This window comes from Rutidosis leptorrhynchoides, chromosome 11, assembly GCF_046630445.1.
Source record: "Rutidosis leptorrhynchoides isolate AG116_Rl617_1_P2 chromosome 11, CSIRO_AGI_Rlap_v1, whole genome shotgun sequence".
Lineage (NCBI taxonomy): Eukaryota > Viridiplantae > Streptophyta > Magnoliopsida > Asterales > Asteraceae > Rutidosis > Rutidosis leptorrhynchoides.
Window position 1 is genome coordinate 94,348,249 of NC_092343.1, and position 27,529 is coordinate 94,375,777.

The following is a 27,529-nucleotide window of genomic DNA, read 5'->3' on the forward strand; positions in this document are numbered from 1 at the left end:
AATTTATCATAAGTTATCTAATGACAAAATTAAACATACAAGCATGCATAAACATATATACTCGAGCACTAGTCAGGGATACACTAATAATATATAAAAGTTAAGTTATGAGTGCTCACATATCAATATTGAGATTCAATATTGAGATTCAATATTGCAGGAAAGTACGTAGACGCAACGGAGATGATAAACACTAGTTTGACCTTACGAGCATACCCCGAACAATACCCATAACCTCCATGGCTATAACCCATAATTTCATTAGCTTTAACTCGCTCGAAAACCAGTTTGAAAATAACCCGCTCATGACCTCGTCGTAATATTTTATGTATAATACTACTAATAACACTACCTAATAATACTAATACTACTAATAATATGGTTAATAATAATAATATTAATCTTAATAATATATATATATATATATATATATATATATATATATATATATATATATATATATATATATATATATATATATATATATATAAGTTCAGAGAGTGTAATATGTATGTGTGTGTTTTGTGTCCGAGACTAATCGCGTCTTATAGAACATTTGTTGAATCCCCTGCCATGCGATCACGTGGCTTTAGAGGCTATTCCCCATGCGATCGCAAGGGGTGCCTTTTCAGCCCACACTCGTTTAACTTCTTCTACCGACGATGTTTAATATATATATATATATATATATATATATATATATATATATATATATATATATATATATATATATACATAATATATTTAATTTATATAATTAATTATATATTATATTATATTTACATGTATAGTCGTCTTGTAACTTTAATTCCAATAACTCGTACGTTGTCACTCGACTCATGTCTCGGTTTCGGTTTCTCGAACATATTTTCGTACGCTTAGAAAACTAGCACTTTATGTTTAGTGACTCGTACCCTTATTAAAATATAGACTTAAATCATTAATAAATTATATTACACAAAGTGTAACTCATGCATTTGAATGTTTTGGTCATTTGCTTCAATAAATCATCGTCTCGTTGTATATACATATTATCGAAACGTTTTATGACTAAGTTACAATATATATATATATATATATATATATATATATATATATATATATATATATATATATATATATATATATATATATATATATATATTCATTTCTAAATATAAATTTGAAATATTTATTTAACAATATAATATATAGTTTTTCAAAACTAATGATATTCAAAACTTATATATTTTGAAATCGTTTAAATAGTAAGAAATATTATTTCGTAACATTTGTATTTTAAAGTTAAAAATTGATATAATTCATTTATATACAAACGTTCATAAAGACATTTTTATAATCAAATTATTTTATATTCAAAATCATTTTATTACAAAGGTTATAATAGTAGAAGTTGTTATATCGTAAAACGTTTTAGAAAAGTAAGATTAAATATACTCTTAATAGATTTAAATTAACATTTGTTGGTGAAACGTGATATAAAGTCCAAGGGTTAGATAAACGTATGAAATTTTCTTAATGTAAAATGTCGATATCCAACGTTTAAGTTATTTACATTCCACGTTCCAACTTTAAGATGAAAATTAAAATAGTTATCTTATTAAAAATCACGAGGAAAATGTTGTAAAGCATGAATTGAAAATCAAATAGGAATCTCCACTAACTCTTGTCTAGTTCCCGTTAATTGACACCTTTGTTCTTACTTGTAATTCACTTTACCAATTATTCCGAATACCGTTAAAAGAAAAGGTTTCCTAAGTCAAAGTGGACCTCTTAACAGAGACTCGTAATCATATCACATTGTATCAGATAATTCAATCATTTGATCTTATCTTCTAATTCTATCTATAAACATATTGAAACTAATACGTTCATGTAAAGTATTATTCATCAAATACTTTGTTAACGTTCTCAAGTCATATAATAAACTTCATAACTTATTTTCATATTAATCAAACATTTAATGTTTCATTAATATTTCACAATTTAATAAACACACATATGTATATATTCATACATATCTATTTACACATAATTGTTCGTGAATCGTGAGAGCAGTCAAAGGGTAAATGAATATATGAACATAGTTCAAAGTTTTTTGAGATTTCAACATTACAGACTTTGCTTATCATGTCGGAAACATATAAAGATCAAGTTTAAATTTGTTCGGAAATTTCTGGGTTGTTACAACTGCTTCCTCCGACAATTCGTCATAGAACCACCATCTGAAGTTTTTACATATATCCTTGGGTAAGGGCATCAACGGAGATTGTTTCATGTACTTGGCTGGACGGAACTTAACAACGCGAACAGGTCCACCTTTTGAATTTAACTTTGGCGGCTGTTGACTTAAAGATATCCCATTTCCCTGTCTTGTACTCATATCTGAGTTTTCTCTGAAACAACCTGGAAAGGTCACTATCTTCAGTGTTCAACATCTTCAGCTTTACAAGTTGCATGATCTCAAAGCAAGGTATAGTTTTCAAGTGACTTGGTCTTGCCATATAATCAACTCCTCCTTCCCTCTTGATCACAAAACAATTGATCTCCTTGAAGTAACCCCAGCTCAAAATTTTACCCTTGGAATACTTCTTGGTTCTCTTTTCCTTTTCATAGAAACTGACAAACTTTGGCTCGAGTTCTGGCTTATTCATCTGATCAGGGTTAACAACATTCTGTTTCCACCAACTCTGACGGATCTCGTCTTCTTCAACGTTTCTGTTAACTTTAACCCTATCACGTTTGAACCACTTATTAATCTCATTCCATACCTCGGCTTTAGCTTGCTCGGCTCGGAGTTCTTCTTCTTTAGCTCAATCTCTTTTCTTTCTTTCTCAACGAGCAGTTTCTCATGTCGGATTCTCTTATTCCTTTCCATTAACACATCAACTTCCTTGATTTGCTCTTTGTATACCTTCCTCGCCTCTTCTAATTCATTCAACCTCTTTGTTTTCACCTCAATACTCAAATTGAAAAGTCACTTAACGTATTGAGTGATGGATTCGAGTAGGGCTCGATCGAAGGCATAACAATGTCAACTTCTTCTTCTTCTTCATTCTCAGATTCTGTCACCAATTCATCTTCAGATTCAACAATCACATCCTCTTTCACATTATCCTTACCAACAGAATCTTCACTCTTTTCATCCGTAAACAAATTATGAAAATCACTTAAGTCAATATTTTGGATTGATTAGGGAGGGACATTAGCAGCTGGCTCTTCTTGTGGAGCCTTGACTTCAGCTTCAACCGTCTCTGCATCCTGTGTATCATTTTCACTGTCGTATGCTAGAGCAGCAAGCTGTTCCACTGGGAAATCACTTGGTGGAACTTCCCCCTTTTCTGCATCATTAAAAACATTTGAATAATTCATATAATATTCATTAGTAAAGACCTCACCATATTCATTAAAGCTTCGAATATGTATCACTAACGGAATTTTAAAAGAGGGTCCTCCAGTGCCAACATCTTCTTCGTCATCTTTCTCGTCATCACCTCCCAAATTAGAAGAATATTCACCTCCATTCGTTAACAACTTAGTTTTACCAGAGGTAATTTGTTTGAGCTTATCGTTCATCTCCTTCAACTTCAACATGTTTTCACTCTTAATAGCCAAAATCTTTTTCTTTAACCTCTCAGTCTTTCCCTTCTGACGATTCATTCGATTCCACAACCTTTTGTTTTCTTCCACTAACGACTCAATCTTTGCTTCACTAACTTTCTTCTCTTCGATGGCTTGATTCTCGAGATTAGTAATCTTAGTGATCAATGACAACAGAAGATTTTGTTGTGTCTTGAATTCTGATGACGTGACCTGAGGTGTTGTGGTGGCGGGTCTCGGTGAGGTAACATCGGCTCTAGCGTCCTTCATGAAACCGGAGGGTTGTCTCTGAGCTTGTTGTTTAGAACCTCCCTTAGATGACCTCTGAGGTGAGTTATAATTGTGTTTAGTTCTTTTATCCTTCTTCTTTGGCTGTTCGGAAGTCATCGGTCCTTTACATTTCCTCTTCCTTTGAATCAAACTAACATCTTCCTCAGTTGCTTCATCATCATCACCATCATTAACATCAACATTATCATCATTTTCTCTTTGAACTTCACCAGTTGCTCTTTGATTATCACTGATAATGCTAAAAATGAACATATATTTCATAGCATTATCCCTCAAGAAAGACAAGCTTTTAGTTGCAATTGTTCTATTTACAAGTGATATTCGTTTAAATAATAAAAGGTGAAGACAAAAGACAGATTCGAAGAATTGAAGACGCAAATGACCAAAAAGATCAAAAGTACAAAGTACAATCAAAGTGGTTCAAATTATTGATGAGAAACATCTCAAAATTACAAGAGTACAACACGCGAAACGCAAAATACAAGATATTAAATTGTACGCAAGGACGTTCGAAAATTCGGAACCGGGACTAAAGTCAACTCTCAACGCTCGACGCAACGGACTAAAAATTACATGTCAACTATGCACATAAATATAATATAATATTTAAATAATTCTTAAAATTATTTATATATTATATATATTTATATAAATCGTCGGCAGAATGCAAACAAAGACATGTGACCTGGAAAAGCTGGCCATGCGATCGCATGGCCTGGAAAGCAAAAAACCATACGATCGCATGGTGAACAGGGACAGGTCTGGTCCTATAAAGTTCGCGAGTTTTGGACAAATTTTTACACCTTTTTCCATCCATCTCTCTATCTATCACGTGTATATATATATATATATATATATATATATATATATATATATATATATATATATATATATATATATATATATATATATATATTATAATTTTAATTTTAATTTTAAATTCTAATAATAAGGGTATGTTAGTGAATGTTGTAAGGGTGTAAGTCGAAATTCTGTCCGTGTAACGCTACGCTATTTTTAATCACTGTAAGTTATGGTTAATGTTATTTTTAATTTAATGTCTCGTAGCTAAGTTATTATTATGCTTATTTAATGCCGAAGTAATCGTGATGTTGGGCTAAATATTAAAATTGGGTAATTGGGCTTTGTACCATAATTGGGGTTTGGATAAAAGAACGACACTTGTGGAAATTAGACTATGGGCTATTAATGGGCTTTATATTAACTAAATGATATCTCGTTAATTTAATATATAGACTTATAATTTGATGTATTTATATATAACCACATACGCTTGACTGGGTACGGTGGGCGGGATATCTATAAATACCAATAATTGTTCATTTTACCGGACACGGAACTGGATTAATAGTTAATAGACTTGTTGAAACAGGGGTGGATTACATTCAAGGGTAATTGGTGTAATTGTTAACAAAGTAGTAAAACCTTGGTTTACATGCAGTCGATAACCTGGTGTATTCATTAAACAAAGTATTAAGACCTTGTTACAATTCGAATCCCCAATTAGTTGGAATATTTAACTTCGGGAATAAGAATAATTTGACGAAGACTTTCGCACTTTATGATTATGACTGATGGACTATTATGGACAAATCCATATGGACATATCGAATAATTCAAGACAAAGAACAATTAACCCATGGGAATAAACTAAAAATCAACACGTCAAACATCATGATTACGGAAGTTTAAATAAGCATAATTTCTTATATTTCATATTTAATTGCATTTTTAATTATCGCACTTTTATTTATTGTCATTGTATTTAATTGCACTTTTAATTATCGTACTCTTTACTTATCGCAATTTTATTTTATCGCACTTTTATTTATCGCAATTTCATTATCGTTATTTACTTTACACTTTAAAGTTAAGTTGTATTTATTTTTAATATTTTACATTAGGTTTTAACTGCGACTAAAGTTTTAAAATCGACAAACCGATCATTAAATGGTAAAAACCCCCTTTTATAATAATAATATTACTTATATATATATATATATATATATATATATATATATATATATATATATATATATATATATATATATATATATATATATATATATATATATATATTTGTATTTTTATAAATTTAAAACTAATATAGCGTTAAGCTTGTTTAATTTTCCCTGTGGAATGAACCGGACTTACTAAAAACTACACTACTGTACGATTAGGTACACTGCCTATAAGTGTTGTAGCAAGGTTTAGGTATATCCATTCTATATATAAATAAATCACGTGTGTAAAATTGTATCGTATTTAATAGTATTTCCTTGTAAAAATAATACTATTTCCTAGTACACCTCGCACACATCAAGTATTTTTGGCGCCGCTGCCGGGGAAGTTCTTGTTTAAACGCCGGAAGCGCAACGCTATATAAAAAAAAAAAAAAACAAAATTTAAGTAGTTTTAAGAGTTTGTTAAATATATAAGTTCTATAAAGTTTATTTATCTTTATTTTGTAAAAATATAAGTTTTATTTAATTTATATAAATATATTATATAAATATCTAAATCAGAAAACAAAAAACAAAAATAAACACTCGAGGCCCGTACTGTAGCAGCCCAGATGTGGCCCGAAACCCTAGCCCATGCGATCGCATGAGCCCGAAGGCAAATTTTCATGCGATCGCATGAGGGGTTCTGACACGCCCTAATTGATTCTCGTACAGTAATCATTACGGAGTATAATTATTAATTATTATTTAGTTTAGTTTTTATTTAATTTGTATTATTAAGTTTAATAAGTTTTAATAAATTATAAAATTAATAGTTTTATAAAATAAATAATATAAAAATAATATTTTTATAAAAATTGTACTTTTTACAACTTTAAATTTATTTTTATATTTTGTTTCTTTTTATTCATTTTAGCGTAATATTTGTATTTTTCGCTCGTATTTAGTTTTAAGACATAGTTTTTACCATAGTTATTTTTATTTTTAGATTTTTAGGCTTTGCCGTAAAATCCCTTAAGTGCTTTTTCTTTAGACTAAGATTTAGGTGCTTTAGAATTTTGCGACGCCGTTTTTATATTTTAGTACCTTTTTAAGTTATTGCCGTTTTGGGATATAGTATTTTTTTTAAGCTTTAATATTTTTAGACGCAACTTTTAATTCTTAGTTTTTAGTTCCTCTTTAAGTTTCGACGCGCTACTTTCTTATTTTTATTTTTCGACCCTTTTATTTTTCGATGTTTTTCGACGCACTCTTTTTCTTTCTTATTTCTCGACACTCTAGTTTTTAGGACATAGAATTTTCTATTTCTTCTCTAAATTTCTTTAAATTTCAACGAAAAATTATTTTAAGTGGTTAAATTGATAGACATCCAAATTTTCTGCTTCATAGTAATAGTTGGATTTGTTAGTGGCTGAGTTGTGAGCTTCCGATTAAAAGGGTTCTGGCTCCCTGCTGCATCTATTGGCTATTCGAAATGTGGGCAAAAGTAGAAAAGTCTATTAATTTGATAACTTATATAATTTTTATCTTTTATAACTAATAGGATATTCAGTGAATGCACCGAGCAAAACGTTCACCACCTTTTGTACGTTCACCACCTGTAACTCGATCAAGACATTTAGCCAATATTGTCGCCATTGATTTTTCTTTAGAATCGTCATCCAGTCGACCAAGTACTCCAATTCAAATTTCCGATAATCCATTTTTTGAACCCGACCTCATAATTGAGAATCCGGAGAATATTCAGGGACAATTCATATATCCTGAACCATTAATCTTTCCTCCGGAACCACCAATCATTCAAACAGAGATTGTTGAGGAACCAACCATTAAATCAGAATCCTATAGTGATTCAGATTCAACAAATTCAATTATGGAAAATCTGGAACCTCTAAGTATGGAAGACCAAATGCGAGCTAAACGCACTGGCCAAGGTCATGCAATTACTCAACCAGACATTAATGCGCCAGATTATGAAATCAAAGGACAAATCCTACATATGGTAACTAATCAATACCAATTTAGTGGTGCGCCGAAGGAAGATCCAAATGAACATCTTCGTACCTTTAATAGGATCTGTACTCTATTTAAAATTCAAGAAATGGAGGATGAACAGATATATCTCATGTTATTTCCCTGGACTTTAAAGGGAGAAGCCAAAGATTGGTTAGAATCGTTACCTGAAGGGGCGATTGATACATGAGACGTTTTAGTTGAAAAATTTCTCAAACAATTCTTTCCGACATCTAAAGCCGTAAGACTTCAAGGAGAAATTGTAACGTTCACGCAAAAGCCAAATGAAACTCTATATGAGGCTTGGACAAGATTTGGAAAGTTATTAAGAGGATATCCGCAACACGGTTTAGACACATGTCAAATAGTACAAATATTCTACCAAGGATGCGACATCACTACAAGGAAAGACATCGATATAGCAGCTGGTGGTTCCATTATGAAGAAAACAGCAACTGATGCTTACAAAATTATTGATAACACTTCTTCCCACTCACATGAGTGGCACCAAGAAAAAGATGTCGTTAGATCATCTAAAGCAGCTAGAGCCGATTCTAGCCATGACTTAGATTCCATTTCCGCAAAGATAGATGTTGTCGAGAGACGAATGGAAAAGATGACTAAAGATATTCACTCAATACGAATTAGTTGTGAGCAGTGTGGAGGACCACATTTAACAAAAGATTGTCTCAGTATTGAACTAACAATGGAACAAAGAGAGAATGTTTCATACATAAACCAAAGGCCTGGAAATAATTATCAGAATAATTATCAACCGCCAAGACCAATCTACAATCAAAATCAGAATTATAATCGAAATGTTCCATACAACAACCAACAAGGTCCTAGCAATCAACAAGTATCCAATAATACTTACAACCAGCAAAGACCTGCTTTTCAAAACAAACCACCACAAACTGATGAAAAAAAGCCAAATTTAGAAGATACGATGTCGAAGCTAGTTGATTCTCAAACACAATTTTTCACATCTCAGAAACAAACGAATGAACAAAATGCTCAAGCATTTAGAAATCAACAAGCTTCTATTCAAAATCTGGAACAAGAAGTAAGCAACCTAGCAAGGTTAATAGGTGAAAGAAAATCGGAAAGTCTACCTAGTGATACAAATGCTAACCCCCGGAATGAAACAGCTAAAGCCATTACCACAAGAAGTGGTATTACACTTAAACCACCTGAAATACCTGTAATTTGTGATGAAGCTATTCCAACTCCACAAGAACCACAATCTGATCAAGATAAGGAAAAAGAACCGGTAGTTGAAAAGGTTAATGAAGATAACACAGTTAAGGCAAAACCTTATGTTAAACCATACCAACCACCACTTCCTTACCCGAGTAAAATGAGAAAAGAGAGACTTGAAGCCGAGCAATCCAAATTCTTGGATATGTTTAAACAAATAAATGTAAATCTTCCTTTCATTGATGTGATTTCAGGAATGCCTAGATATGCTAAATTTCTGAAAGATCTAATCACGAATAGAAAGAAAATGGAAGAACTCTCGGCTGTTACAATGAATGCTAATTGTTCTGCAGTGCTGTTGAATAAGATACCAGAAAAATTATCTGATCCAGGAAGTTTCACAATTCCATGTTTTCTGGGTAGTCTTAGTTCAATAGAAGCATTGGCAGACTTAGGTGCTAGTATAAATTTAATGCCATATTCACTATACGCTAAACTAGACCTTGGAGAATTGAAACCAACAAGAATAAGCATACAACTAGCCGATAGATCAGTAAAATATCCTAGAAGGATAATGGAGAACATGCTAGTTAAAGTTGTTACTTTAGTATTTCCAGTAGATTTTGTTATTCTGGACATGGAAGAAGATTCTCGAGTTCCTCTCATATTAGGAAGACCATTCTTAAACACAGCCAAAGCAATAATAGACGTGTTCGGTAAGAAACTGACCCTAAGTATAGAGGACGAGAGTGTTACCTTTTCAGTTGATAGAGCCATGCAACAACCGCAATCTGCAGATGATACATGTTATTATATTCAAACTATAGATTCACATGCAGAATTGTTAGAAGAATTTCCAGAATTACAAGGAACAGCAGAATGTTCTTTAGGAGAAGGAACTGAACCAATTGATGAAACTGAAATGTTAGCTACACTTATGGCTAATGGATATGAACCAACAACAGAAGAAATTCAAATGCTAAAAGAGGAAGACAGATATCGATATAAATCATCGATAGAAGAACTACCGACATTAGAATTAAAGCCACTTCCAAACCATTTGGAATACGCTTATTTACATGGTGAATATGAATTACCTGTAATAATATCATCTTCTCTTACTGAAAATGAAAAATCTCAACTCATTTCTGTGTTAAAAGCTTATAAACCAGCTATTGCATGGATGATTCATGATATTAAAGGAATAAGTCCTTCGTATTGCACACATAAAATCTTTATGGAAGAAGGTCATAAAACGTATGTGCAATGCAAACGAAGACTAAATCCTAATATGCAAGATGTTGTTAAGAAAGAAATTATTAAACTGCTTGATGCAGGTTTAATTTATCCAATTTCTGATAGTCCATGGGTAAGCCCAGTTCAATACGTACCTAAGAAAGGTGGCATGACTGTCATCACAAATGAGAAAAATGAGCTTATTCCTATTAGGACTATAACATGATGGCGTATTTGTATTGATTATAGAAAATTAAATGACGCCACCAGAAAAGATCACTTTCCCTTACCTTTCATTGATCAAATGTTGGAAAGATTAGCCGGAAATAGTTACTATTGTTTTCTTGATGGTTTTTCCGGATATTTTCAAATTCCAATAGCACCCGAGGACCAAGAGAAAACCACGTTCACGTGCCCTTATGGTACTTTTGCTTACAAACGCATGCCATTTGGACTTTGCAACGCCCCTGCAACCTTTCAAAGGTGCATGATGGCGATTTTTCACGACAAGATAGAAGAATGCATGGAAGTTTTCATGGATGACTTTTCAGTCTTCAGTGATACTTTTGAACATGTCTAGTTAATCTTGAACAAATGCTTATTAGATGCGAACAATCAAATCTAGTTCTTAATTGGGAGAAATGCCATTTCATGGTTAAAGAAGGCATCGTTCTTGGACATAAAATCTCAAAGGAAGGAATTGAAGTGGATAGAGCTAAAGTAGATGTAATTGCTAAATTCCACATCCTACCAATGTTAGAGGAGTTAGGAGTTTTCTAGGGCATGCCGGTTTTTACCGACGTTTCATAAAAGATTTTTCTAAAATTGCCACTCCTATGAATAAACTCCTAGAAAAGGATGCTCCATTCATCTTTTCAGATGAATGCATCAAATCTTTTAATATTCTTAAAGAAAAACTCACTAATGCGCCGATCATGATAACTCCAAATTGGAATCTCCCGTTTGAACTAATGTGCGATGCAAGTGATTTTGCAATGGGAGCCGTTTTAGGACAAAGGATTGAAAAACGATTTCAACCTATTTATTATGCTAGTAAGACATTACAAGGAGCACAAACGAATTATACAACTACTAAAAAAGAACTCCTTGCTATTGTCTTTGCTTTTGACAAATTTCGTTCATATCTCGTTCTAGCAAAAACGGTGGTCTATACCGACCATTCTGCTCTTAGATACCTATTTTCGAAACAAGATGCTAAACCATGATTAATCCGTTGGATCCTACTCTTACAAGAGTTTGATATTGAAATCCGAGATAAAAAGGGAGCAGAAAATCTCGCAGCTGATCATCTTTCTCGTCTTGAAAATCCCGAATTAGAAGTTCTAAATGAATCGGCCATACAAGACAACTTTCCTGATGAATATCTATTGAAGACAGATTATAATGAAATTCCATGATTTGCAGACTATGCAAACTACTTAGTATGTGGATTCCTTGAAAAAGGATTATCATACCAAAAACGAAAGAAATTCTTTAGTGATATAAAACACTATTTCTGGGAAGATCCACATTTGTTTAAAAGTTGTCCCGATGAAATAATACGCCGATGTGTATTCGGAGAAGTAGCTAGTAAAATCTTAAACCATTGTCACACAGGACCAACAGGAGGGCATTATGGGCCTCAACTTACAGCAAGAAAAGTTTACGATGCTGGATTCTATTGGCCTACAATTTTCAAAGACGCACACCTTCTTTGCAAATCCTGTGATGCTTGTCAAAGGGCCGGAAAAATAAGTCAACGTGATGAAATGCCACAAAATGTCATTCAAGTATGTGAAGTATTTGACATTTGGGGTATTGACTTTATGGGCCCATTTCCAAAATCTCATAATAATCTGTACATTCTCATTGCCATTGATTATGTATCTAAATGGGCGAAAGCACAAGCTCTCCCAACTAACGATGCACGAGTTGTAGTCAACTTCTTAAAACGTCTTTTTGCAAGGTTCGGAACACCGAAAGCTTTAATAAGTGATCGGGGTACTCATTATTGTAATAATCAACTTGAGAAAGTTCTCAAAAGATATGGAGTAACTCATAAAATCTCCACCGCTTATCATCCATAAACAAGTGGATAAGTTGAAAATACCAACCGAGCTTTAAAACGTATTCTAGAGAAAACCGTAGGATCAAATCCGAAGGAATGGTCCATGAAATTGGAGAATGCACTCTGGGCTTTTAGAACAGCCTACAAAACTCCAATTGGTACCAACCAAGAAAACCTTCAAAATGAAAACATAAATATGTTATCAACAACATATGAAAAATCAAAATTGGAAAATAGGGAGGATTCAAATTGGAGTGATGAAGAAGAATTCTTATACAAACCTCCCATTCCAAGAAACGAAGAAAAATGTGAACAAGAAGTTCAAATAGAAGTGAAAGAACTAAGAAAAGAACACCTGAAAAAGGTTTACAAACCAACTCGACTTACTAAAGCAGGAGAACCGGGTGAATTTATCATTTCTTGCTTGCTTAATGATGGTGCTGTATATAATGGACTCGCAGATTTAGGAGCAAGTGCAAATATTATGCCTCTTTCGTTATACAAAAGATTAGGTATGGGTAAATTAAAACCAACCAAAATAGGTGTTCAATCATTTGACCTAACCATTAAACACCCGGTTGGAATAGCAAATAATTTACTTGTTAACGTGGGAAGTTTGACCTTTGTTACAAACTTCATAGTGATTAATATGGAGGAAAACCTTGATATTCCTCTAATTTTAGGTCGCCCATTTTTAGCAACCACCGAGGCATTCATTGATGTAAGAGAAGGTAGAATGACACTTAGGGATGGTGATACATCGATCACCTTTGTGAACCGAAAGTTTAGATCTCCACCAACCAAAACTGTTAAACCAATAAAAACGCATAAGTGTGGGGAAGATGAAGAAACACTTAATGATGATCCGATCACAAAGAACCCCGTTGATGATAAGAAATTAGATGAACCCGTTTTTAACAGTTCAACGAAGAAACTTTATAAACGGATTCACGATGCTAAGATTAAGGGAAACTTTAAGTTATGTAACCGATTAATATCCAATTTATCGCCAAAAAAAAGGCGATGTTAGTTGAATTTGTGAAAGTTACGGAGGAAATCAACAAATGGATTGAAATAAAAGTCAAAGATATACAAGTTGTTGATGATCCAATTAAAAATAACGTTAATCACAATTTCAACTAAGTGTGGGGAGGTTCGAATCTTTTTAGGGTAATATGTATTTCTGTTAGAGTTAGATTTTCTGTTTTCGTGTAGTTCTCGAGAATGGAATCCGAATGGTCTTTCCCTAGCAGACCCTAAAGAACTAGTCTTCTCCCCCCATTCTGAATTTTTATTCTTTTTAGGTTTTACGAGATGAAGACTTCCTGCAAACTAAACCATGGTCTAATGCTACACGCATTGATCACTAAACGTAATAATGACACCTTTTCAAGTGAATTGGTATCATTAATCAGAGGTAAATTGGACGGAGTAAGAAAAGAATCCCGAAACGAAAATAATAAGTTACATTTTGGTAAAGGAAAATCAAAATCCGCAGCGAAAAGAAGAGCACGACACCTTGAAAGATGTCACAAATGCAGAAAATGGTCACACGAAGGAAAATGCTCGACGAATCAGACATATTCCAATACCGAATTCGTTACTTTATGCAGAGATGGACCGTTCATATGTTTCGAAGAAAAAATGTTGAATGCTCGAGATTACGCCTATGTAGCTATGGAAAACCAACTAGTCCGACTATCTTATGAGTGGGCTAAAGCAGGTCACTAAGAATTCTATTTCACAGGTAAGTATGTACAGTTTTTATTTTTATTTTTATTGCTTTTAACCTTTTGATAATAAACGCTAAATCGTTCGCTATAAAGTATTAAATTGGTATTCAATAAAATTAGGTTTTGAGACCAAAATTATTGATATCATACAAAAATTTATTACATCACTGCGAAATTTACCGTTTATTCTTAAGGTATAAATATCTTTAATCAATCAACCCAAAATATTTCAAAAATTCGTCAAGAGTAAAACTAGGTAATATAGCCGAAATTACTTTACCGAAAAGAGGGACGTCTATTTTTGATAATATTTGATTGATTAAAGTGGGATAAAAGACCAAAAAGATTTTTAATTTTATTTTTACCATGTTTTTAAAATTAATATTTAAATATTTATTTATTATTGTAAACTTTTAAAATCAATATATTTAAGTTTGTAAATATTTGAAAAATTAATATTTTTTTAATATAAGTTTGTATGTATAAAAACAAAAGTATAATATAAATTTGGTGTATTTTTTTTAAAATTTTAATAATATGAATTTTTAATTTTATGCATTTTAAATTTATGTTTTGTGTGAATTTAAAAACAAAAATTTACTTTATTTCGCTAAGTTAAAAATATGATTTTTAAAATTCGTCGTAAGTTGAAGACTAGGTCGTTGAACCGAAATTGCTTTACCCGAGGGAGGGACGAGAAATTTTATTATCATTATTTTTAATCTTATTGAACTAAAGTATGCCAAAAACATTTAAAAAACCCAAAAATCTTTACTTTTAAAATTGCACTTAAAATTGTCAAATTTTAAAATTTTGTCGAGTGACAGACTAGGACAACGATCTGAAACGCCCTCACTCCTAAAAAGAAACAAAATTTTAATTTTTAATTAATTATATGTTTTATTAGTGTAAGGTTTTTATAAAAAAAAAGTGAAAAGTCACTGTACCCGGACTCCATGCGATCTCATGGAGTTTGGCCTTTGGTACCATGCGATCGCATGGGGATAAAATTCAGGCCAGATTGATAAAACCCAGCGAGCTGCTCTGCTCTCTCCACAATACACACACACATACACGAAAATCTCTCAAATCCTCACCAAATTTCACCATTTTTTCACCGTAATTCGTCAAATTTCTTGCTCTAATCATGCCTAGGTTCGGATTCTTCAACAAAAAGGTAAAAATTACACCCCTAAACTCTAAAATTTCCTAGTTTTTGTGATAATTACCAATATTTTACCTAATGCAATTTTGTTAGTTTCTAGTGTAATTAGTGTTAAATTGTTAGTATTTTATGCATGTATAACCTAGATTGATGCTATTTAACATGATTTGAAGCCAAAAACTTCAAAAATTTTAGGAATCTAGGGTTTGTGTTCTTGAGCAATTTGGGACTTTTTGATATAAACAGATTATGGCCGATTTTTGTCATGAATTATTGCTAAATTAAGTAGTGTAATATGTAACGACCCGGAAATTTCCGACCAAATTTAAACCCTAATCTCTATATGATTTCGACACGATAAGCAAAATTTGTAATGTTGAGTCTCGAAAGTTTTGAACTATTTCATATATCCATTTAACCCTTGACTATGCCCGATGATTTACGAACAAGTGTGTATAAGTAAATTACAAAATAATAAGATATTATTAAATATACAAATATATATATATATATATATATATATATATATATATATATATATATATATATATATATATATATATATATATATATATATATATATATATATATATATATATATATATATATATATATATATGAAAATTTATATATAAATTGTTATATTAACATTATTACTAATAATATTATTATCAATATGAATAATATTAAATTTTGTATTATTATTACCACTTTCATTATTTACAGTAATCAGCATTATTATTATCATTTCTATTAGTATTAGTATGTTTATTATATTAACAACATATTTTTTTTACATAAACTGTTAATAAGGAATTCTAGATATAATAATTCACACAACATAAATATGTTAGGAGTCATATTTGATAAATGATACAAGTTTGTTTCATGTCACTAGTTAATTTTTTTATGTCGACTTCCATTTACTAGAAAACAACCTCAAATAGTGATATCATCAATCAATAACTGTGCTTAATTGATTTTAACTGTGCTTAATTGACTTCAATTATTACAAGTATCCAAAGTTTCATTTTTGGTTGCATATCACCATTATCTATATCCATCTCTATATATATAAAATGCACATACATAAATTATTATACTAAGAGATGATTAAGAACACCAACTAAAACCAAACGTCTTAAGTTATAATCACCATCTACATGAACCATCTTCATCATGCTCGATCGTCAACCAAAACCCAAACCATGTTGCTCGATCACAATTACAACCGAACACCCCAACATGACTTTGTTGCTAGATAATTCTCACCTCATCCTTGCTTACTACTACCTTTTCTATTCGATCTCCATAACACCACCACCGTATAAACTACCACCATCTTCAACCGAAAACCCTCTCTTCCTTCTTCTTGGATCACCATCAAACACCAACCAACACTACACCTGCAACCATCACATGTTGTTACAGTAAATCACCACTCATGACTGCTGCTATACTGTTTTCTTTTCTGTTTTCAACCACGAACAAAGATGATGACCAACGAAACTTGTTACAGCCGAATTATATTTTTTCTTTTTGCTTAAACCCATCGTAACCCATCACCAAAACAAACCGACTCCTACCCTCTTTTACTGCTTCCTGTTACCTTTCGGTTTTGCAGACCCAACACCTCGTTAACCTATTAATTGTTCTGTTTAATCGCAAGCCAAACCATCTTATATAAACAATCTGCGAATGATTATGTTGCATACTGAAATGTCCCGTTCTTATTGATTAAAAACGTTCCATATTAATTGATTTCGTTGCGAGGTTTTGACCTCTATATGAGACGTTTTTCAAAGACTGCATTCATTTTTAAACAAACCATAACCTTTATTTCATCAATAAAGGTTTAAAAAGCTTTACGTAGATTATCAAATAATGATAATCTAAAATATCCTGTTTACACACGACCATTACATATTGGTTTACAATACAAATATGTTACAACAAAATAAGTTTCTTGAATGCAGTTTTTACACAATATCATACAAGCATGGACTCCAAATCTTGTCCTTATTTAAGTATGCGACAGCGGAAGCTCTTAATAATCACCTGAGAATAAACATGCTTAAAACGTCAACAAAAATGTTGGTGAGTTATAGGTTTAACCTATATATATCAAATCGTAACAATAGACCACAAGATTTCATATTTCAATACACATCCCATACATAGAGATAAAAATCATTCATATGGTGAACACCTGGTAACCGACAATAACAAGATGCATATATAAGAATATCCCCATCATTCCGGGACACCCTTCGGATATGATATAAATTTCGAAGTACTAAAGCATCCGGTACTTTGGATGGGGTTTGTTAGGCCCAATAGATCTATCTTTAGGATTCGCGTCAATTAGGGTGTCTGTTCCCTAATTCTTAGATTACCAGACTTAATAAAAAGGGGCATATTCGATTTCGATAATTCAACCATAGAATGTAGTTTCACGTACTTGTGTCTATTTTGTAAATCATTTATAAAACCTGCATGTATTCTCATCCCAAAAATATTAGATTTTAAAAGTGGGACTATAACTCACTTTCACAGATTTTTACTTCGTCGGGAAGTAAGACTTGGCCACTGGTTGATTCACGAACCTATAACAATATATACATATATATCAAAGTATGTTCAAAATATATTTACAACACTTTTAATATATTTTGATGTTTTAAGTTTATTAAGTCAGCTGTCCTCGTTAGTAACCTACAACTAGTTGTCCACAGTTAGATGTACAGAAATAAATCGATAAATATTATCTTGAATCAATCCACGACCCAGTGTATACGTATCTCAGTATTGATCACAACTCAAACTATATATATTTTGGAATCAACCTCAACCCTGTATAGCTAACTCCAACATTCACATATAGAGTGTCTATGGTTGTTCCGAAATATATATAGATGTGTCGACATGATAGGTCGAAACATTGTATACGTGTCTATGGTATCTCAAGATTACATAATATACAATACAAGTTGATTAAGTTATGGTTGGAATAGATTTGTTACCAATTTTCACGTAGCTAAAATGAGAAAAATTATCCAATCTTGTTTTACCCATAACTTCTTCATTTTAAATCCGTTTTGAGTGAATCAAATTGCTATGGTTTCATATTGAACTCTATTTTATGAATCTAAACAGAAAAGTATAGGTTTATAGTCGGAAAAATAAGTTACAAGTCGTTTTTGTAAAGGTAGTCATTTCAGTCGAAAGAACGACGTCTAGATGACCATTTTAGAAAACATACTTCCACTTTGAGTTTAACCATAATTTTTGGATATAGTTTCATGTTCATAATAAAAATCATTTTCTCTGAATAACAACTTTTAAATCAAAGTTTATCATAGTTTTTAATTAACTAACCCAAAACAGCCCGCGGTGTTACTACGACGGCGTAAATCCGGTTTTACGGTGTTTTTCGTGTTTCCAGGTTTTAAATCATTAAGTTAGTATATCATATAGATATAGAACATGTGTTTAGTTGATTTTAAAAGTCAAGTTAGAAGGATTAACTTTTGTTTGCGAACAAGTTTAGAATTAACTAAACTATGTTCTAGTGATTACAAGTTTAAACCTTCGAATAAGATAGCTTTATATGTATGAATCGAATGATGTTATGAACATCATTACTACCTTAAGTTCCTTGGATGAACCTACTGGAAAAGAGAAAAATGGATCTAGCTTCAATGGATCCTTGGATGGCTCGAAGTTCTTGAAGCAGAATCATGACACGAAAACAAGTTCAAGTAAGATCATCACTTGAAATAAGATTGTTATAGTTATAGAAATTGAACCAAAGTTTGAATATGATTATTACCTTGTATTAGAATGATAACCTACTGTAAGAAACAAAGATTTCTTGAGGTTGGATGATCACCTTACAAGATTGGAAGTGAGCTAGCAAACTTGAAAGTATTCTTGATTTTATGAAACTAGAACTTTTGGAATTTATGAAGAACACTTAGAACTTGAAGATAGAACTTGAGAGAGTTCAATTAGATGAAGAAAATTGAAGAATGAAAGTGTTTGTAGGTGTTTTTGGTCGTTGGTGTATGGATTAGATATAAAGGATATGTAATTTTGTTTTCATGTAAATAAGTCATGAATGATTACTCATATTTTTGTAATCTTATGAGATATTTCATGCTAGTTGCCAAATGATGGTTCCCACATGTGTTAGGTGACTCACATGGGCTGCTAAGAGCTGATCATTGGAGTGTATATACCAATAGTACATACATCTAAAAGCTGTGTATTGTACGAGTACGAATACGGGTGCATACGAGTAGAATTGTTGATGAAACTGAACGAGAATGTAATTGTAAGCATTTTTGTTAAGTAGAAGTATTTTTATAAGTGTATTGAAGTCTTTCAAAAGTGTATAAATACATATTAAAACACTACATGTATATACATTTTAACTGAGTCGTTAAGTCATCGTTAGTCGTTACATGTAAGTGTTGTTTTGAAACCTTTAGGTTAACGATCTTGTTAAATGTTGTTAACCCAATGTTTATAATATCAAAAGAGATTTTAAATTATTATATTATCATGATATTATGATGTACGAATATCTCTTAATATGATATATATACATTAAATGTCGTTACAACGATAAACGTTACATATATGTCTCGTTTCAAAATCATTAAGTTAGTAGTCTTGTTTTTACATATGTAGTTCATTGTTAATATAATTAATGATATGTTTACTTATCATAATATCATGTTAACTATATATATAACCATATATATGTCATCATATAGTTTTTTTTTACAAGTTTTAACGTTCGTGAATCACCGGTCAACTTGGGTGGTCAATTGTCTATATGAAACCTATTTCAATTAATCAAGTCTTAACAAGTTTGATTGCTTAACATGTTGGAAACATTTAATCATGTAAACATCAATCTCAATTAATATATATAAACATGGAAAAGTTCGGGTCACTAAAGTACCTACCCGTTAAATAAATTTCGTCCCGAAATTTTAAGCTGTTGAAGGTGTTGACGAATCTTCTGGAAATAGATGCGGGTATTTCTTCTTCATCTGATCTTCACGCTCCCAGGTGAACTCGGGTCCTCTACGAGCATTCCATCGAACCTTAACAATTGGTATCTTGTTTTGCTTAAGTCTTTTAACCTCACGATCCATTATTTCGACGGGTTCTTCGATGAATTGGAGTTTTTCGTTGATTTGGATTTCATCTAACGGAATAGTGAGATCTTCTTTAGCAAAACATTTCTTCAAATTCGAGACGTGGAAAGTGTTATGTACAGCCGCGAGTTGTTGAGGTAACTCAAGTCGGTAAGCTACTGGTCCGACACGATCAATAATCTTGAATGGTCCAATATACCTTGGATTTAATTTCCCTCGTTTACCAAATCGAACAACGCCTTTCCAAGGTGAAACTTTAAGCATGACCATCTCTCCAATTTCAAATTCTATATCTTTTCTTTTAATGTCAGCGTAGCTCTTTTGTCGACTTTGGGCGGTTTTCAACCGTTGTTGAATTTGGATGATCTTCTCGGTAGTTTCTTGTATAATCTCCGGACCCGTAATCTGTCTATCCCCCACTTCACTCCAACAAATCGGAGACCTGCACTTTCTACCATAAAGTGCTTCAAACGGCGCCATCTCAATGCTTGAATGGTAGCTGTTGTTGTAGGAAAATTCTGCTAACGGTAGATGTCGATCCCAACTGTTTCCGAAATCAATAACACATGCTCGTAGCATGTCTTCAAGCGTTTGTATCGTCCTTTCGCTCTGCCCATCAGTTTGTGGATGATAGGCAGTACTCATGTCTAGACGAGTTCCTAATGCTTGCTGTAATGTCTGCCAGAATCTTGAAATAAATCTGCCATCCCTATCAGAGATAATAGAGATTGGTATTCCATGTCTGGAGACGACTTCCTTCAAATACAGTCGTGCTAACTTCTCCATCTTGTCATCTTCTCTTATTGGTAGGAAGTGTGCTGATTTGGTGAGACGATCAACTATTACCCAAATAGTATCAAAACCACTTGCAGTCCTTGGCAATTTAGTGATGAAATCCATGGTAATGTTTTCCCATTTCCATTCCGGGATTTCGGGTTGTTGAAGTAGACCTGATGGTTTCTGATGCTCAGCTTTGACCTTAGAACACGTCAAACATTCTCCTACGTATTTAGCAACATCGGCTTTCATACCCGGCCACCAAAAATGTTTCTTGAGATCCTTGTACATCTTCCCCGTTCTAGGATGTATTGAGTATCTGGTTTTATGAGCTTCTCTAAGTACCATTTCTCTCATATCTCCAAATTTTGGTACCCAAATCCTTTCAGCCCTATACCGGGTTCCGTCTTCCCGAATATTAAGATGCTTCTCCGATCCTTTGGGTATTTCATCCTTTAAATTTCCCTCTTTTAAAACTCCTTGTTGCGCCTCCTTTATTTGAGTAGTAATGTTATTATGAATCATTATATTCATAGATTTTACTCGAATGGGTTCTCTATCCTTCCTGCTCAAGGCATCGGCTACCACATTTGCCTTCCCCGGGTGGTAACGAATCTCAAAATCGTAATCATTCAATAATTCAATCCACCTACGCTGCCTCATATTCAGTTGTTTCTGATTAAATATGTGTTGAAGACTTTTGTGGTCGGTATATATAATACTTTTGACCCCATATAAGTAGTGCCTCCAAGTCTTTAATGCAAAAACAACCGCTCCTAATTCCAAATCATGCGTCGTATAATTTTGTTCGTGAATCTTCAATTGTCTAGACGCATAAGCAATCACCTTCGTTCGTTGCATTAATACACAACCGAGACCTTGCTTTGATGCATCACAATAAATCACAAAATCATCATTCCCTTCAGGTAATGACAATATAGGTGCCGTAGTTAGCTTTTTCTTCAATAACTGAAACGCTTTCTCTTGTTCATCATTCCATTCAAATTTCTTCCCTTTATGCGTTAATGCAGTCAAGGGTTTTGCAATTCTGGAAAAGTCTTGGATGAACCTTCTGTAGTAACCAGCTAGTCCTAAAAACTGGCGTATGTGTTTCGGAGTTTTCGGGGTTTCCCACTTTTCAACAGTTTCTATCTTTGCCGGATCCACCTTAATACCTTCTTTGTTCACTATGTGACCGAGGAATTGAACTTCTTCCAACCAAAATGCACACTTTGAAAACTTAGCGTACAATTCTTCCTTCCTCAATACTTCTAACACCTTTCTCAAATGTTCACCGTGTTCTTGGTCATTCTTTGAGTAAATAAGTATGTCATCAATGAAAACAATGACAAACTTGTCAAGGTATGGTCCACACACTCGGTTCATAAGGTCCATGAACACAGCTGGTGCATTAGTTAAACCAAACGGCATGACCATAAACTCGTAATGACCGTAACGTGTTCTGAAAGCAGTCTTTGGAATATCATCTTCTTTCACCCGCATTTGATGATACCCGGAACGTAAGTCAATCTTTGAATAAACAGACGAGCCTTGTAGTTGATCAAATAAGTCATTGATTCTCGGTAGTGGGTAGCGGTTCTTGATGGTAAGTTTGTTCAACTCTCGGTAGTCGATACACAACCTGAATGTACCATCTTTCTTCTTGACAAACAAAACAGTAGCTCCCCACGGTGATGTGCTTGGTTGAATGAAACCACGCTCTAAAAGTTCTTGTAATTGGCTTTGCAGTTCTTTCATCTCGCTGGGTGCGAGTCTGTAAGGAGCACGAGCTATTGGTGCAGCTCCTGGTACAAGATCTATTTGAAATTCAACGGATCGATGTGGGGGTAATCCCGGTAATTCTTTCGGAAATACATCGGGAAATTCTTTTGCAATGGGAACATCATTGATGCTCTTTTCTTCAGTTTGTACTTTCTCGACGTGTGCTAGAACAGCATAGCAACCTTTTCTTATTAGTTTTTGTGCCTTCAAATTACTAATAAGATGTAGCTTCGTGTTGCCCTTTTCTCCGTACACCATTAAGGGTTTTCCTTTTTCTCGTATAATGCGAATTGCATTTTTGTAACAAACGATCTCTGCTTTCACTTCTTTCAACCAGTCCATACCGATTATCACATCAAAACTCCCTAACTCTACTGGTATCAAATCAATCTTAAATGTTTCGCTAACCAGTTTAATTTCTCGATTCCGACATATATTATCTGCTGAAATTAATTTACCATTTGCTAATTCGAGTAAAAATTTACTATCCAAAGGCGTCAATGGACAACTTAATTTAGCACAAAAATCTCTACTCATATAGCTTCTATCCGCACCCGAATCAAATAAAACGTAAGCAGATTTATTGTCAATAAGAAACGTACCCGTAACAAGCTCCGGGTCTTCCTGTGCCTCTACCGCATTAATATTGAAAACTCTTCCACGGCCTTGTCCATTCGTGTTCTCCTGGTTCGGGCAATTTCTAATAATGTGGCCTGGTTTTCCACATTTATAACAAACTACATTGGCATAACTTGCTCCGACACTACTTGCTCTGCCATTACTCGTTCCGACACCATTTGTTCCTTTCGTTCTATTAACCCCTGGTCCGTAGACCTCACACTTCGCCGCGCTATGACCATTTCTTTTACACTTGTTGCAAAATTTGGTGCAGAACCCCGAGTGATTCTTTTCACACCTTTGGCATAGTTGTTTCTGATTGTTGTTGTTGTTGCGGTTATTATTGTTGTTGGGATGATTGTTGTAGTTGCTGTTGTTGTTGTTGTTGTTGTTGTTGGGCCGTTTGTTGTAGTTGCGATTGTTGGGATAATTGTTGCGATTATTGTTGTAATTGCTGCTGTTGTTGTATTGGTGATTCTTATCACCGTTTTCCTCCCACTTTCTTTTGACTTGCTTCACATTGGCCTCTTCAGCAGTCTGTTCTTTAATTCTTTCTTCAATCTGGTTCACTAGTTTATGAGCCATTCTACATGCCTGTTGTATGGAGGCGGGCTCGTGTGAACTTATATCTTCTTGGATTCTTTCCGGTAATCCTTTCACAAACGCGTCGATCTTCTCTTCCTCATCTTCGAATGCTCCCGGACACAATAGGTACAATTCTGTGAATCGTCTTTCATACGTGGTAATATCAAATCCTTGGGTTCGTAACCCTCTAAGTTCTGTCTTGAGCTTATTGACCTCGGTTCTGGGACGGTACTTCTCGTTCATCAAGTGCTTGAATGCTGACCACGGTAGTGCGTACGCATCGTCTTGTCCCACTTGCTCTAGATAGGTATTCCACCATGTTAACGCAGAACCTGTGAAGGTATGCGTAGCGTACTTTACTTTGCCCTCTTCAGTACACTTACTTATGGCAAACACCGATTCGACCTTCTCGGTCCACCGTTTCAATCCGATCGGTCCTTCGGTTCCATCAAATTCCAAAGGTTTGCAAGCAGTAAATTCTTTGTAGGTGCATCCTACACGATTTCCTGTACTGCTAGATCCAAGGTTATTGTTGGTATGTAGCGCAGCCTGTACTGCGGCTATGTTTGAAGCTAGAAAAGTACGGAATTCCTCTTCATTCATATTCACGGTGTGTCGAGTAGTCGGTGCCATTTCCTTCAAAATAGTTAAATGGAATAAGTTAATCATACAGAATATTAAGAGTAGTTAATAGTATTTCGTAGCATAATATGAACTCATTTATAAAAGCTTTTTCTTCATATTAGCATTTTATAAGTTTAAATTCGGGTAGTACCTACCCGTTAAGTTCATACTTAGTAGCTAATATACAATTCAACTACTACAATTCTATATGAAAAACTGATTATAATAATATTTCGCGTTCAAACTTTTATACAATATTTTACAAACTTACAATACCGCTTATTTTACATAAAGCATGAAATATAGCACACAATAACTTTGATACAAGATAGTTGTGAAGACAATTCTAGCTAGTACACAAGTCGTTCAGCAAAGGCAATAAAGACACGTAATTCATACGTCCAGAAACAAGTCATGCATTCTGGTTTTACTAGGACTACTTCCCATCCTTGGTCTTGTGCAACATAACCGTTATGGCCGTTGATAAGACAGCGTGTTGTAACGTCATCAAAGGGACGAGGGTTACGTAATGTCCAACAGTCCCGTAATAATCTAAAAACCTCATTTCTTACCCCAATTACCGACTCCGTCACTTGTGGAAACGTTTTGTTTAATAGTTGTAGCCCGATGTTCTTGTTCTCACTTTGGTGAGAAGCGAACATTACTAATCCGTAAGCATAACATGCTTCTTTATGTTGCATGTTAGCCGCTTTTTCTAAATCACGAAGTCCAATATTCGGATATATTGAGTCAAAATAATTTCTTAACCCGTTGCGTAAAATAGCATTTGGGTTTCCCGCAATATATGCGTCAAAGTAAACACATCGTAACTTATGGGTTTCCCAATGTGATATCCCCCATCTTTCAAACGAAAGTCTCTTATAAACCAAGACATTCTTGGAACGTTCTTCGAATGTCTTACAAACTGATCTCGCCTTAAATAGTTGTGCCAAAGAATTCTGGCCGACTCTAGACAAGATTTCATCAATCATGTCTCCGGGTAGGTCTCTTAAAATATTGGGTTGTCTATCCATTTTGTGTTTTTAAACTGTAAAATAGACAAGAGTTAGATTCATAAAAAAAATACTTATTAATACAAGCAATTTTTACATATATCATAAAGCATAAGAACACTATATTCCATATATTACACCACACGAATACAACTATCTTATTCTGACTCGCTCGTTTCTTCTTCTTCAGTTTTGGTTCGTTTTGCCAAGTTTCTAGGGATATATGATGTTCCCCTAATACGAGCCGTCGTTGTCCACATTGGTTTAGAAAAACCTGGTGGTTTAGAGGTTCCCGGGTCATTGTTACAACTTAAGGACTTCGGGGGTTGACGATACATATAAAGTTCATCGGGGTTGGAATTAGATTTCTCTATTTTTATGCCCTTTCCCTTATTATTTTCTTTTGCCTTTTTAAATTCAGTTGGGGTAATTTCTATAACATCATCGGAATTCTCGTCGGAATCCGATTCATCGGAGAATTGGTAATCCTCCCAATATTTTGCTTCCTTGGCGGAAACACCATTGACCATAATTAACTTTGGTCGGTTGGTTGAGGATTTTCTTTTACTTAACCGTTTTATTATTTCCCCCACCGGTTCTATTTCTTCATCCGGTTCCGATTCTTCTTCCGGTTCCGATTCTTCTTCCGGTTCCGACTCTTCTTCCGGTTCCTCTTCGGGAACTTGTGAATCAGTCCACGAATCATTCCAATTTACATTTGACTCTTCATTATTATTAGGTGAGTCAATGGGACTTGTTCTAGAGGTAGACATCTATCACATAATATCAAACGCGTTAAGAGATTAATATATCACATAATATTCACATGTTAAAAATATATAGTTTCCAACAAAATTTGTTAAGCAATCATTTTTCAAGTAAACACGGTTGAAGTCCAGACTCACTAATGCATCCTAACAAACTCGATAAGACACACTAATGCAAAATTCTGGTTCTCTAAGACCAACGCTCTGATACCAACTGAAATGTCCCGTTCTTATTGATTAAAAACGTTCCATATTAATTGATTTCGTTGCGAGGTTTTGACCTCTATATGAGACGTTTTTCAAAGACTGCATTCATTTTTAAACAAACCATAACCTTTATTTCATCAATAAAGGTTTAAAAAGCTTTACGTAGATTATCAAATAATGATAATCTAAAATATCCTGTTTACACACGACCATTACATATTGGTTTACAATACAAATATGTTACAACAAAATAAGTTTCTTGAATGCAGTTTTTACACAATATCATACAAGCATGGACTCCAAATCTTGTCCTTATTTAAGTATGCGACAGCGGAAGCTCTTAATAATCACCTGAGAATAAACATGCTTAAAACGTCAACAAAAGTGTTGGTGAGTTATAGGTTTAACCTATATATATCAAATCGTAACAATAGACCACAAGATTTCATATTTCAATACACATCCCATACACAGAGATAAAAATCATTCATATGGTGAACACCTGGTAACCGACAATAACAAGATGCATATATAAGAATATCCCCATCATTCCGGGACACCCTTCGGATATGATATAAATTTCGAAGTACTAAAGCATCCGGTACTTTGGATGGGGTTTGTTAGGCCCAATAGATCTATCTTTAGGATTCGCGTCAATTAGGGTGTCTGTTCCCTAATTCTTAGATTACCAGAC